This window comes from Callionymus lyra, chromosome 3 (genome assembly GCF_982586985.1).
Source record: "Callionymus lyra chromosome 3, fCalLyr1.hap1.1, whole genome shotgun sequence".
Lineage (NCBI taxonomy): Eukaryota > Metazoa > Chordata > Actinopteri > Syngnathiformes > Callionymidae > Callionymus > Callionymus lyra.
Window position 1 is genome coordinate 14,823,270 of NC_141820.1, and position 16,527 is coordinate 14,839,796.

The 16,527-nt window shown below is 39.3% G+C and overlaps 1 long non-coding RNA gene across 1 annotated transcript; it reads right to left on the minus strand.

Annotated features, from left to right (window-relative positions):
- Positions 1 to 6,946: 6,946 nt before the first annotated feature.
- On the minus strand, positions 6,947 to 7,826 carry LOC148083366 (uncharacterized). The gene is made up of 3 exons (XR_015710686.1): positions 7,659 to 7,826; positions 7,500 to 7,534; positions 6,947 to 7,401 (listed from the first exon to the last, which is right to left on the minus strand). It is a non-coding gene; the product is annotated as an uncharacterized LOC148083366 (long non-coding RNA).
- Positions 7,827 to 16,527: the final 8,701 nt, after the last annotated feature.

The following is a 16,527-nucleotide window of genomic DNA, read 5'->3' on the forward strand; positions in this document are numbered from 1 at the left end:
TTATAACAAAAAAACACATAACCCCCACTTGATCACATTTTTCTTTCTTACATTTAAACAAACATAGGTAGAACAGAACACCTCGAACATAGGCATTTTCTGTCCTTTAAACACCAAACAAAAACATTCCGGTCGCTGGTTTTGTCAGTACGTCAGCAACCATCTCATCTGTAGGACAATAAATCTACCTTCATTTGGTTTGGTTCTTACAAAGTGGTATTTGATGTCCTAATGTTTACACCTATGTCTGTTCACAGGATTTTTCGCTAAAGCTATAGCAACACGATTGTCCTCGTAGACTTTACATGCAAAATTTGCGGCCGTAAAAACACATTCTAAGAGCTGTTGTAAATACACACACTCTTGTATAATCGCAGCCAAGGCCATGTACTCAGCCTTACAGGTGGACTGAGCCACGGTAGGCTGTCTCTTGGTTGTCCATCTTTGTTCAAGCTAATACAATAACCCGCCGTGCTTTTACCGTCATTCACATCAGCTATTTGTGTCACTGAATGCAAAAACCGTATTCTCATCAAAGTACTTTTTGAAACAGAGGATTTTGCTTGCTGTTCCTTTCAAGTATCGCAGAGTATGCTTAACAGTAATCCATGTGAAGTACTGAGACAGTGTACTGACCACAAAACTTAAAGGGAACCTAATGCGAAAACCCAACTCTCCTGACTTATTCACATGTTGTAAATGTTGAAGTCGTCCTCTTGAAAATGCAGTAGTTCATTCATCATGACGTTGCTCCGTTTTGAAGTTATTACTTAACAAAGTTTTCGTCTGAAATCTCGCCAAACGAGATTACGGTTTAAATTAAACATTCTGACGTCACTCTGGTGCAGGTGTCCTCCCCTAGAAGCGGTTTAGAACCTACATGTTAATCATGAAACAAAATAAATATTTATGTAAACATGGTGAGAGTTACCTCTGCCTGTAGCTGTTTTTGTCATGTGTACATTAAGCAGCAAACCTTATTTTTATTATTAGTTTTAAATGTACAAAACGGGAGTTTTAGGGGTCAGTTTAAAATTTACGTGAGTCCTTGAATGCATCTCGTGTTTTTGTGATTTTCATCACTGGTGGCAATAATCAAATCAACAACCCAAAAAAGAACGTGAACCTTTTCATTTTTGTTCACTCTGCTGTACACACAATGGGCAGCTGGGTTTTGTACAAAGTTGTTCTCACACAAATAATCATGTAACATTTGGTTTGTTCACAACCTGGAGGTCGTTCAATGTAGGTCTCACACTCAATAGGTGCATTTAAATAGGCAGTTTTCACATCCATCCGGCGAGCGATCTAATTCTCCTGAGCTACCTTTGTGCCAGCACTCTGATACCGGTCATAATGGCTGTAGGGGAGAAAGTCTCTTCATAGTTCACACCCTTCTTTCTGACTGTATCCCCTAGCAACGCATCGAGCCTCATATTTGTCAGTTCCATCTCAGTTCTTTTTGAGTGCATAGAGCCATTTACCCCCCACTACATCCGTGCCCTGTGGTAGAGGGGTCAAGGTAAAGGTCTCGTTGTCTTTTCAAAGATTGCATCTCTTCATCCATAGCATTAGCCCACTCGTTTGCTTCTGGTGATTGTACAACTTCTTTGTAGGTTTGAGGTAAGTTACATAAAAGTCTGTAACAATAGTCAATATTTATCTCATACATAATCATTTAAATGACCGGAGCCTCTTCCTTTCTCTAGTCGCCTCTGGTCGGATATGTCTTTGTTCCATTTTTGTGATTTTTCAGTCTCTTTATTTACTGTTTGAGTATCATTCTCACTTTGCACTCTGGGGTCAAAAGATGGGATTTTTGGTGCTCCGTCTGTTTACTTCAAAATCATCCTCATCGGCATCCAGCACTTCTGCATTTGACTTTGATACAAACTCCACAAGTCTGTGTTTTTGTACATTTCTTTTGCTGGGACAGTACACCAAATAGTCTGGACTAGTCTTATCATATCCAACAAAATACCCACTTTCATACCTCGAGTCCAACTTTCCCTTTTGCTGTTTATATGTATAACACAGTTGCCCAAACATCTGCATTCTAGAGACATTTTGCCTGCAATTGATTCAGAACTCTGCAGAGAGAATTCTGACCAGCTCTAGTAGAAGAACTCACATTTCTCCGATCCTTAAAACTCTTCACTGGCTGCCAGTTTTTATCAGGATCGACATTTAAATTCTGGTTCTTACTTTCAGATCTATTCATGGTCAGACTCCTCCTTACATCAGTGATCTGATCCAGCCTTACACCCCAGCTTGGGCTCTGAGGTCTGTGGATCAAAATCTTCCACGCACACGGTTCAGGACCAGAGGAGAGAAATCCTTCCAGACTTTCTACTGAATCCTTCAAGAAACATCTCAAGACAATTTTATTCGTGCAGGCTTTTCCCTGATTTTCTGAGACTCCTGTGTTGTTCTCTGTTATTTTTTATCTTTTAAGTATATATTTTATTGGGTATTGTTTTGATTGTTTAAGCGCTTTGTGACCCTGGTCTGGAAAATTGTCTACAAATATAAATTTCTTACTAACTTACTTACTTACATTTGGTTTTCTACCTGTTAGCAAATAGTAAGGAGTCTGTTTAGTACGGTTCCTGAAACACCTATTCCGCACTACAGCAGCTGTTTGGACAGCATAAGTCCACAGCATCTTTGGCAGTCCACTCTGGAGAAGATACATCTTCCCATATCAAACAGGTTCTTCAGTTGAGTTCAGCAGCACCATTTTGGTGTGGAGAATATAGGGCAGAGGTCTCATGCCTTATTCCGCTCCTACACATTAATGCCTGGTACTCTTTCCCTGTATACTCCGTGCCATTATCAGACCTCGTGCATTTTAAATGTCCATACGGAGCTATGTCTGCTAGAAACGTCTTTGTAGCTTGCACTGTATCACTCTTGTTTTTCAGGAAGTACACAAACACTGCACTAGAATAATGATCTGTAAACAATGATATTTATGACCCTCTCTGAACATCGGGTCTATAGGATCAGCTAAATTATTAGCGGTGCTTTGGCTCTGGCATCTCGCCTTCTGTTTCTGGTTTGTATAAAATTCCCTTGTGTGTATTCACATTGAGGTTTATTATTATTCCCTCATTTGTATTCTCCATACCATCAACAACATGCTTCAGTTTCATAATAATCTCCATAATTGCAATGTCCTAAGATTTCATGTCACCTCTGTAAATCATGGCATTTGTTACGCTGGTCATTCACAATGGAGACACTGTGTACAGTGTGTAGATAATACAGTTTGTTGTGTACATGTTTGGGACATTTGGCACTGTCTTTGTGTAGCAGAAGATTCTTCTTCTCACTGAAGATCACCGTAGCTCCTGTGGAGGCTTTCACAGAGAAGATGTCCTGAGGGGGGGGGGGGGTTCCTCATCGTTGTGTTGAAACGACGCCCCCTGTCTGTCGACCAGACACACCTCGGTATTCCCTCTTCGCTTGGCGACCCCGTTGCTCATGGTGCCGTCAGCCAGCTCCCAGCCAGGAATCCCTCGTCCAACTTCTTGAATTTTGTTCTGTCTGTGATGATTTTGATGACCTTTGAGCTTCACACCAGGAACCAGCATCTGCGCGTCGCTTATCTTGCAAACGTATTTGTTGTTCTCCGCGTCAAGATACGTTGTCTTGCTGCTGCTTCTTCCGTCTACATTTCGTACCGCTGTGTGTAGCACTTTTACAGCGATTACACCACTGTTTCTGATGAAAGTCTCTGGCTATGTGGCCCTTCAGCGGCTCATTTCAAAATCACGGCTATTAAAAGTCCATCACTGAGCGCCTCACCCACACTTCTCAACGCGGTGATCGCTTTCTCAGTCCTCATTACATACTCACTAAGTTCTCCATAGGCGACTTTTGCAATAAAGTCAACTCTGTATATAGATCGATGACTCAGGGCTTAACGTGACCTTTCAGAGGCATGGAATTCTGCTTTTGTGTCACTCCACATTTCTCGTGGGCACAATTCTCTTTTATTTAACACAGGTGTCGGTAATTCTTGATCAAGTCACATGACCTTGTTTTTATTCATAACAAAACAAAATTAAGAACACATCTCAACAATTCCTTTGATATGTTGCCTTGAAAAGGTGATGTGATCACAAAAAGGAAAAATGAATGTAATTTGTGAAACTTTTCCATCAAACAAAAAACAACGTGTGACGAAAGTAAAATCAAGCCTATTGACTATTTCTTATTCAGATTGAAACGCTTATTGTGTCCTGGTCAAGAATTTTGTGCGACCCTGCTTTTCTTTTCTCATCCTAATATTCCAGCTTATATTTTAGTCAGCGCCCGATTGACCGCCGCAAACGCCATGACTTTGTTCAATCAGCGGAGGTCAAAGGGTCAACTGACATCTCTTAGACCCGCTTTTTTTCTTTTTGTATGGGTTTGATACATTTCATCCCTTTCTCTTTGAATTAAAGCTTGTCTTTGTCATCCAGAAGATTTTTGTTGTCAATAAATCTTTAGCTTTCGATGTTTGACACTTGACAGCTTTACTATACTTGTGTCAAAAACAAAACTGTAGACAAAGTGAGAAATAAGCATGTTGCGGTGTTCAATGAGTTTTGAGTATTGTGTTTTTAAAAGAAGTCAAGAGCATTCATTCCACAATTATGCAAAGCATGGGATTGATAAACCTGCACAAACAAACAGTGCTGTGTTGATGGATTACCTTCAATAAAACTTCAATAAAGCAAATGTATTTTTCCTGATCGCTATGAGGGACAGTTAGTAATTAAGTGAGTAAGTAAAGGTTATTTGTCCCAGAAAATCAGGGAAAACAAAATGGCATTTGGAACAAGATTTATGACACATTATTGTAACTCAAAGGTAAATAAATCACAGCACCGCAGTTATAGGTGTCACAAAAACATCACCAATTTTGTTAAATAAAAAGCTCTTTCATCATAAAACCACAATCAAACGAAGCAAGTCAGTGTTTTTTTTAAAATATGAAGAGGTTTTAAAGAGGAATATACAGAAAGGAGAATCCTTTACAAAGCTTGAAATCTTGCCTTTTTGCATTGAAAACAAGTTTGTCTGATGAGGTTTCATAAAAAGGAACTGGATAAATGTTGATATAAATATGTATAGTTAACCCTGCGTTCTTAGAAAACATATTTGTTTAAACTCTTCATCTGAACAAGCTACAGCTAGGAAAAAATATATATATTGTTTTGTGATACAGCGATCATTGCATCATGGTATTTACGTATCTTAAGAGTATTGAAAAAAGGACATGCTTCAGTTTAAGTTTACTTTAATTATTTTGGAATTCATATTTCAATTATTCGCAACAGGAACACTACAAATTTGCAAAGGAACTTTGGATTGTTGGGGAGGCGACTCAGCAGCCATATTTGTAGTCACTATTACAATTTTAGCAAAGTTTTAACAGGATTTATACTTTTTTTCTCATGTGAACCTACTCTGTGTTCTTAAGTTTTAATGTGTCTTTATCCGTACCAAAAGGTAAACATTTATGTGGTCCGGAATCCAAACATTAAAAACAACCATTAATCATACATGTAACAAACAAATCACACATGAGGAAACAGAAAATAAAAATATCTTTAAATAAAATAAATCTTTAAAAAAAGAGAAATTAAAGTCACGGGGAAAGTGCATTCGACATATCTAACAAAATCAAGTTGTGGTCTTAAGAGGACCAATTGCTGACAAATAACTTTGTTGATTGGTAAATTTTGACATATAGTATATAAAAGAATCTGATTTTATCTTGGCCTTTTAATTCAGGGGTCTCCAACTGGTCCAGGCACCTGTTTTGATTCATCTAAATGGTTTGTTCAACATAATTGCATATCTTGATCTTTAAAGTGTATATACTTTTTTGAGTATTGTTTTGTTTGTTTAAGCGCTTTGTGACCCTGGTCTGGAAAAGCGCTATATAAATAAATATTACTTACTTACTTACTTTCTGTCTGATTTTAAGTGCAATGTTCAGTACTTCAAAAGGAAACAAAGACTGTATTTTCACACAACTGAGGTCAGGCTGAAAAGAAGATTCCAAACAATGAAAGATAAACAGTTTTCAAGATGACCTTTTCGAGGTAAAAGTAGTCAAAAACAAAGAGGGTCACAGGGATTCATGTCTAACCCGATCAGAGTCAAAGGAAATGAAGATAATTCATGTTACAAAGGCTCAACTAAGACGCGACCAATGAGATTTTGTGGAGCCTTTTAGCTCACACTTTGTGAATCTAATGAGATCAGGATCTTTACCACAAAAAAAGGTTTGTTGTCCATTTATGAAGTTCGATTATTTGATTCTAGTCGATGAGTGTCTTCTTACAAAAAAGAGCTTGTTTGCCTTCAGTCACTATCTGAGGCGCTACAAGTGATTCCGACGTGTCCCCCGCTTTGGAGTTGAGACGAGGCGATAATTTGATCTCATCAGGGAGGCAAGAGTGTGGGAGCTCAATATAAACATAATGTAATTTACAAAATTGCTTTGTGATTCATCAGACGGGATGCGCTGATCCACCTGCCTGTCTCGGTGCTGATACCGCCCGGTCCGCTGAACAGATTAGGTAACAGCTAATTGATCAGTTCGGATGAATAAACTCGTCGACTTCCACCTGTCAGGAGCCATCGACGAGAACACCTTCTCAAATCTGTTTTAGTTCAACTTTCTTTCTACAGTGTGAGGTTGAGGGACCACACAGGGGCCAGTGGAGATGCTTGAACGCTTTCAAGGTTTGACGGTTAAAAAGATTCTGTGGAAAGTTCAATGATTTACCAAAAAACTAAGAATGTTTCAAAAGGTTTTTAAAGAACCAAAACTGTTGATTAAAGTGTTTTGAACAGCAAATTGTATTTTGTCATTGAAAACAAACTGTGCATAATTATTAACTTAACAAAAAACAAATATATACCCATTATAATTATTTATTTTCACCAGGGAAACCAATATAACAGTTCAACAATCACAAATATACATTTCTGACATTCAAAAACAAATCAGTGACCAATATAGCCACCTTTCTTTGCAAGGACACTCAAAAGCCTGCCATCCATGGATTCTGTCAGTGTTTTGATCTGTTCACGATCAACATTGCGTGCAGCAGCAACCACAGCCTCCCAGACACGGTTCAGAGAGGTGTACTGTTTTCCCTCCTTGTAAATCTGACATTTGATGAGGGACCACAGGTTCTCTATGGGGTTCAGATCAGGTGAACAAGGAGGCCATGTCATTAGTTTTTCTTCTTTTAGACCCTTTCTTGCCAGCCACGCTGTGGAGTACTTGGATGCGTGTGATGGAGCATTGTCCTGCATGAAAATCATGTTTTTCTTGAAGGATGCCGACTTCTTCCTGTACCACTGCTTGAAGAAGGTGTCTTCCAGAAACTGGCAGTAGGACTGGGAGTTGAGCTTGACTCCATCCTCAACCCGAAAAGGCCCCACAAGCTCATCTTTGATGATACCAGCCCATACCAGTACCCCACCTCCACCTTGCTGGCGTCTGAGTCGGACTGGAGCTCTCTGCCCTTTACCGATCCAGCCACGGGCCCATCCATCTGGCCCATCAAGACTCACTCTCATTTCATCAGTCCATAAAACCTTAGAAAAATCAGTCTTGAGATATTTCTTGGCCCAGTCTAGACGTTTCAGCTTGTGTGTCTTGTTCAGTGGTGGTGGTTTTTCAGCCTTTCTTACCTTGGCCATGTCTCTGAGTATTGCACACCTTGTGCTTTTTGGCACTCCAGTGATGTTGCAGCTCTGAAATATGGCAAAACTGGTGGCAAGTGGCATCTTGGCAGCTGGATGCTTGACTTTTCTCAGTTCATGGGCAGTTATTTTGCGCCTTGGTTTTTCCACACCATTTTTTTGCGACCCTGTTGACTATTTTGAATGAAACGCTTGATTGTTCGATGATCACGCTTCAGAAGCTTGGCAATTTTAAGAGTGCTGCATCCCTCTGCAAGATATCTCACTATTTTTGACTTTTCGGAGCCTGTCAAGTCCCTCTTCTGACCCATTTTGCCAAAGGAAAGGAAGTTGCCTAATAATTATGCACACCTGATATAGGGTGTTGATGTCATTAGACCACACCCCTTCTCATTACAGAGATGCACATCACCTGATATGCGTAATTGGGAGTAGGCTTTCGAGCCTATACAACTTGGAGTAAGACAACATGCATAAAGAGCATGATGTGGTCAAAATACTCATTTGCCTAATAATTCTGCACTCCCGTAGTCCTCCATTTTTTTTTTCCTGGGTCTTCCCCGAAGTGTCCTAGCTCACAAAAAACTAGCTCAAAAGCTTCTTATGGTGACAAAGAAATATGAAAACCAAACTTGACCGAAGTGGACAAATGTCCATAGAAAGGGGGGGAACCTGTTAGTTGGACTAACCTCATCGTAGTATGGGCTCAGGAACTAGGACTTCTGAGAGGGGTTGGACTCTTTCCCAGTTTGTTAGACTCTGTCTTTCTTTTGTGGTTCACCCTGTTGGACAAGAGAGTAACCTCCCTTCGTCTTGAAGTGGAGGGAAAGATCCTGACTGAGGTTTTGAATTAAACAGAAGCTCAAAGTATCCGCACTAAAAATATGCTGGAAATTCCCTTTTCTGACAATTCCCTCATCTCTGCGGGGGGGACTTTAACATCCATGTTGGCAACAAAAGGTCACATGTGTCTTAAATAATGTAAACGATTTCTCCAACATGATTTTTTTTTAACCAAGCAACTGTCATAAGAACTTTCAATGACACCCAGGGGCGGAAGACAGTACACAAAACAAATGGTAAAATAATCAAATACGATTTAACTTACAAAACAAGCAGGAGTCCAAACAAAAAAAATGCCACCAAGTCATTGCCCTCAGTCTAAGTCCAAATACTCAATAAGTATCCAAAATGGTTGCTGCTTGTGGACGCACAAACCACATGCAGAACTTTAAATGAACCGACGCCAGTCTGTGGAAAATCTGGCGTAAAAGAAGGCATGATGATTGACAGAACGCCGGCAGCCTTTCATCATGAGCATGTCCTGCCACACACCGTCTTTAACCGTCCCCCCATCAACTGCTGATAGACAATGGGAAAGAAAGCAGAGAACAGGAAGATTCCTGACAAATTAAATGCACCAACAAGAGATTGTAACAGTAGCTCTTTTTTTGTTACATGGCCCTGGTAACGACAAGGTAAGATTTACATATTTGTATTGTGGCGGCTCCTCTGATTACACAAGAGTTGATTTGGTGTCATTATTATGCACGGAGACGACCGTAAACATTGCAAAAATGATTCAACAAATAAGACAAATGAACACCTCGAGGAGTCGCCTGGCAACTGAACCAAATACTGGCTTTTTTTCATCCTACCTTTCCCTTGACTATTGAATTGAGTTTTGCCCGACAAACATCCACCTCGGTGACAGTGACATTTTTATCAGGAGTTAAGGAAGGAACCATCTTGTTTCATTGCAAAGTCAATATGGCCATTATTCAGGATTATATGTCAGGTCTGATGTCGCTACGCTCATGTTTATTGACTTAGAATATAGGCGTGATTTGGACGGATAGATAGATACAAAATGAGTATTTTATTTTATTATGCTTTTAATCCATTTTATATAACATAACAACAAGAAACCTCTATGGCAACCCCAGTATAAAGTAATCAAGTGCTCACTTGAGGGTTTTTTTTTGGAAACTTTTAGCTTCTCTCTGAGATATTTTGTAGACGCACAAACCACATGCAGAACTTTAAATGAACCAACGCCAGTCTGTGGAAAGTCTGGCGTATAAGAAGGCATGGCGATTGACAGAACACCGGCAGCCTTTCATCATGAGGATGTCCCGCTACACACCTTTTTTAACCGTCCCCCCATCAACTGGTGATAGACAATAGGAAAGAAAGCAGAGAACAGGAAGATTCCTGACAAAATGAAATGCACCAAAATACTGTTACAGTAGCTCTTGTTTTGTTACATGACCCTGGTAAGGACAAGGTAAGATTTTACCGATTTGGATTGTATAATCCAAATGTGTAATACACAAGAGTTGATTTGGTGTCATTATTATGCACGGAGACGACCGTAAACATTGCAAAAATGATTCAACAAATAAGACAAATGAACACCTTGAGGAGTCGCCTGGCAACTGAACCAAATGCTGGCTTTTTTTCATCCTACCTTTCCCTTGACTATTGAATTGAGTTTTGCCCGACAAACATCCACCTCGGTGACAGTGACATTTTTATCAGGAGTTAAGGAAGGAACCATCTTGTTTCATTGCAAAGTCAATATGTCCATTATTCAGGATTATACGTCAGGTCTGAAGTCGATACGCTCATGTGTATTGACTTAGTGTATAGGCGTGAGTATAGTCTTGATTCTGAAGGATAGATAGATACAAAATCTTTTTTTTTTTGGAAACATTTAGCTTCTCTCTGAGATATAATGACAATCATTATTTTGAGTCACTGATTGTTCAATTGCTTTGACTCTTAAATTGTAGGAGAACAGGATTTCACAGATGACTGAGAGATGCCGCGATGAGCCCTAATGGCTCGTTCAAACCCCCTGATGGGTCGCGCCCACCTGTGCTCTCGTCTGATTAATTACCGTCTTGTCAGGTTCGTTACGTGTCATAAAAAAGAAAAGGTATGCGGTCATCAGCAGGCGAGCGAATAACGAAATAAAACACACCGTGCAGCCTTTAATGAGGCCCACGAATCCCAGTTCTTTTTGCACGTTGATCTGGATACCACGGCCGCTGCTTCATTCCTCGAACCCCTGTGTGGCAATCGCTAAGTACGCCTAAAATATTCATAAGTACTTGAAACCTGTACGGTGTGTTTTTTTTTTCGGCGGCGTACTCAGGAGGGAGACTGTCTTACGGGAGTCATCAGTGGTTGAATCCTCAGAGAATTGTATCTTCTCACCACATATAGTTCTAATTAACTTCCAGGGAGTTTACCACGTATTTATACAACTGAAACCACAATAAACTATTATATATATATATGTAATATGTATATGTAATGTATTATACGAACAAATTTCTAATCGTACACAGAAAATCTAAATTTCCGAAACACATTTTATAAGGGAATACTTCTGTCTGTCTGTCTATCTATCTATCTATGCATCAATCCATCCATCCTTCCATCCATCTGAAACCACTCACCCATCCATCCATCCATCAATCCATCCTTCCATCCTTCCATCCATCCATCCATCCATCAATCCTTCCATCCATCCATCCATCCATCCATCCATCCATCCATCCATCCATCCATCCATCCATCCATCCATCCATCCATCCATCCATCCATCCATCCATCCATCCATCCATCCATCCATCCATCCATCCATCCATCCATCCATCCATCCATCCATCCATCCATCCATCCATCCATCCATCCATCCATCCATTCATCCATCCAACCATCCATCCATCATCCTATCCATCCATCCATCCATCCATCCATCCATCCATCCATCCATCCATCCATCCATCCATCCATCCATCCATCCATCCATCCATCCATCCATCCATCCATCCATCCATCCATCCATCCGTCCATCCATCCACCCATCCATCCATCCATCCATCCAAACCCATCATGCCATCCATCCTTCCACCCATGCTTCCATCCATCCATCTGTAATTGTCTATTATATTACCTCTAACAAGGAGATTGTGTGACCCTGGTTGTTTATCTTTCTGCTACTAAAATAACTATGAAAGCCTGAGAAAAACAACAATTTCAAGGTAATATTGATCTTGAAAGCAGGAGTTGTTTGTTTTTGTGGTGTCCTAGAACTCTCTGTGGTGTAGAAGTGCAGCCCTTCCAACTGTGTTTTCTTAATGAATAGCATATGGTCAAAGTAGGTCAATAGGTTAAAAGTTTTTGTGTGTCTGGACTCGCCAGGGTATAAACCATGGCTTTTCTCACTTGCTGAAAGGGAAAATTGCTGTAATCTTCCGCTCATAAGCCGACGCTGTCTTCATTTTTTATATATATATATATAAATTATTATACGAACAAACTTCTAATCGTGCACAGAAAATCTTAATTTACGAAACACATTTTATAAGGGAATACTTATGTCTGTCTGTCTATCTATCTATCTATCTATGCATCAATCCATCCATCTGAAACTACTCACCCATCCATCTATCCATCCTTCCATCATCCTAACCATCCATCCATCCATCCATCCATCCATCCATCCATCCATCCATCCATCCATCCATCCATCCATCCATCCATCCATCCATCCATCCTAGCCATCCATCCATCCATCCATCCATCCATCCATCCATCCATCCATCCATCCATCCATCCATCCATCCATCCATCCATCCATCCATCCATCTGAAACTACTCACCCATCCATCTATCCATCCTTCCATCATCCTAACCATCCATCCATCCATCCATCCATCCATCCATCCATCCATCCATCCATCCATCCATCCATCCATCCATCCATCCATCCATCCATCCATCCATCCATCCATCCATCCATCCATCCATCCATCCATCCATCCATCCATCCATCCATCCATCCATCCTAGCCATCCATCCATCCATCCATCCATCCATCCATCCATCCATCCATCCATCCATCCATCCATCCATCCATCCATCCATCCATCCATCCATCCATCCATCCATCCATCCATCCATCCATCCATCCACCCACCCACACACCCATCCAGCCATCCATCCATCCTTCCTTCCATCCATCTGAAACTACTCACCCATCCATCCATCCATCCATCCATCCATCCATCCATCCATCCATCCATCCATCCATCCATCCATCCATCCATCCATCCATCCATCCATCCATCCATCCATCCATCCATCCATCCATCCATCCATCCATCCAAACCCATCATGCCATCCATCCTTCCACCCATGCTTCCATCCATCCATCTGTATTTTTTCTATTATATTACCTCTAACAAGGAGATTGTGTGACCCTGGTTGTTTATCTTTCTGCTACTAAAATAACTATGAAAGCCTGAGAAAAACAACAATTTCAAGGTAATATTGATCTTGAAAGCAGGAGTTGTTTGTTTTTGTGGTGTCCTAGAACTCTCTGTGGTGTAGAAGTGCAGCCCTTCCAATTGTGTTTTCTTAATGAATAGCATATGGTCAAAGTAGGTCAATAGGTAAAAAGTTTTTGTGTGTCTGGACTCGCCAGGGTATAAACCATGGCTTTTCTCACTTGCTGAAAGGGAAAATTGCTGTAATCTTCCGCTCATAAGCCGACGCTGTCTTCATCTTTGCCTCAAAATTCTGTTTACTGTTATTTTCAGCCACCAGAAGTTTAAAAGCAACTCAATCTCAAAAGCCTATTGATCATATCGCCTGCTGTGTTCATGCAGTACAACACTTTCACAAACTTAAGGACGAATAAAAAGGTCTTTGGGGAGCACATTGGATTAGTGGAAAATACAAGACACCGTTATTTTGGAGAAATGGATCAAATCAGACTCGAGGGTTCAAGTCCAGTCTAAGGGCGTCCACAGCAGTAGGACCATCCAAACAGAGACCAGATTCAGCATGAGTCAAGAGTTACGCGGGCAGAGATGAGTTCACTGAGAGGGAGTGAGAAGGAGCATGAATATCAGGATAGGGGTGATTTTGAGTTGGCTGAAAGACAAATAGGGAGCATTAGACTTTTATTTTTTAATTGATGGCCACTCATAACAAAGACCGTCTAGAGAAAAACACCTGGATATTGATATTTATCAATTAACAGAAAAAGTGACGGGATAATTATTGTAAACCGAAAAAATATGTCTTCTTCTTGTGTTCATCCGGAGTCAAGACTTGAGTTTAAATTTATCATCAAAGCTGAAGTTCTTCAGGTACATGTTACAATGATGAATATTTTACTACTTAATTTTTCTGATATAACACTTTTAATTCATCTTATTAATCCAGTCAATGTGTGTATCCGTCTATATTGAGTAAAAACACATGGAGTTAACAAAGACATCTGAAGGGGAAAGAGTGTCACAGTTACAACTGAACAGGAAGTAAAGATGACTGGAGAATTATTCAAACCCAGGCTTGACTCGCAGTGCGTGAAATAAATTCTCATCTCTGTATTCTGTCTGGATTGTATTTAATTTTTTTGGGGGGGAAACTGCTGTTTTAATCATCGTGCCATGATGACAGACCGTTGATCACCATTTGATTTCAATTGGTTTTTGATGGCAGATGTTGTCTGGCTGATGCCAACAGAGGGTTTTATTTTAGGAAATTGTTTATTAGGCTTTATGAAAAAAAGGGTTTTGTATAGAACAGCTGTGTCCTGTTGACCTTTAGATTAGAACCATATGTTTGAATCAGTTCTCATAAAACCAGGCAGTAAATCACAGATGTTTTTTATGAAAAAGTTTATAATCAAATGTTGGTTACAAAGTCACAAGTATTTCATTTTTTTTTAAATGTAAACTTGGAGACTCACTATGAAAATGTCACCTAAATACCCACCTGTGTGTGTCTGAAGTTATCAAAGCACTGCCAACAGAGTGACATCCAGGTTCCTCACACCTCTGCCAGAACAGCTTGACTTTCATTTAGGAACCTGGAGTTGGGTCTGGCTGTGGCCTGGAGAAACTCTCAGCACATCTGATCTTGATAGGAAGTGAGCAACAGGGTTACCATGGACACTGTGATCACCCGTGGAGGATGTGTAGATGTGCTCGGCGGTCCACGAGGGGGGTGCTCAGCACAGGTGTTGAGCTATGGGATCGGATCAATTGGCGGATGACAAAAATAGAAACTGCAGATCTTAATGAAACCACATTTACAGTTGGTCAGCAAAGGTTGAGACGATTCAATTATTTCAAATTTTTTAAGATTTCCATTTTATTAAAAGTTGAAACTACGTACCTTGCATAGCATAAAATACTGTTATATAGTATATTACAATACAGTACACTTTTACAATACTGATCCTATACTTTTACTCTACTATACAGTACAGTACAGTACAGTACAGTACAGTACAGTACAGTACAGAACAGTACAGTACAGTACAGAACAGTATAGCATAGCATAGTCAAGTACATTACAACCTAAAGTATAGTATGATATAGTATAGTACAATTCAGTATAGCACAGTATACAGTAGTATAGTAGAGTATACAGTAGTATAGTATAAGTATAGTTGATATACTATTGTATAGTAAAGTTTAATGCAAGTACAGTAAAGGTATATATTATGTACAGTGCAGTACAGTACAGTACAGTACAGTACAGTACAGTACAGTGTAGCATAGTCAAGTACATTACATACTAAAGTATAGTATGATATAGTATAGTACAATTCAGTGTAGTACAGTATACAGTCATATAGTATAAGTATAGGATCAGTATTGTATAAGTATAGTTGATATACTATAGTATAGTAAAGTTTAATACAAGTACGGTAAAGGTATATATTACGTACAGTGCAGTACAGTACAGTATAGCATCAGGTAGTATAGTATAGTATAGTATTGTATAGTATAGTATAGTATAGCACAAGTAAAGTATAGTTTATAATAGTATAGTATATTCAAGTATAGTATAACATAGCAAAGTATTGTACAGTATAGAATATCATAGTATAGTTAGCAAAGTATAGTATTCTATAAGTTTAGTACAGTATAGTATATATACAGTAAATATAGTAAAGTTTCGTGTAATGAAGTGTAGTGTAGTGTAGTGTATTATAGTGTAGTGTAGAGTATTATAGTATAGTATAGTATTGTTTCTCAACGTTAAGAAGAGCATACAGAGACAAAGTTTTATTGAATAAACAAAATCTAAACAATATATATATATGTATTTTTAATTTAATATCAGATCTTGTGGATGCGGATGTTTCAGGAGTAAAATAACATTTCTTGACAATGTCTGCGATCTCAGTGACCGTGTGGTTTTATAGTTAAGTTTATCATTAAATCAAGCCTCTTTTCGTGTCTCCTCGCAGCAGACATTCGATTTCCAGTCTATTAAGGTGCTTTATTGCGTGTTGACCATCTATTTCCTTTGTTTGTGTGTGTGTGTGTGTATGTGTGTGTGTGTGTGTGTGCGTGTGTGTGTGTGTGCTTGTGTAGGTTTGGATTCACTCCCTACTAAAAACTCCAGTACGCCGCTTACGCCGCCTACCGGCAGACCATTGTGTGGTTACCAGCGAGTTCACCAGGGGACAGTATTTGTCTTGAAAACAGGGATTCTATTTTTAATTGAACCAGAAAATATAAAAGGATCACTTAAATAGTTCACTGACACGTTTAACTGTTTAATTTCGAAACTACTAAAAACCTTTAAAAAAAAAAATGGTCATTGATAAAAATGAAATGACCATTTTTTATTTTGGGTGTTTTCTTTAATTGAGTTTTAGTGCTTTATCGAAATATTGATTATTTATAATTGAGTTCTAGATAATTTAAAAAGAAAGAAGAAATATGTTCATAAATTAACTTTGAGCATTGATTTTAATGACTT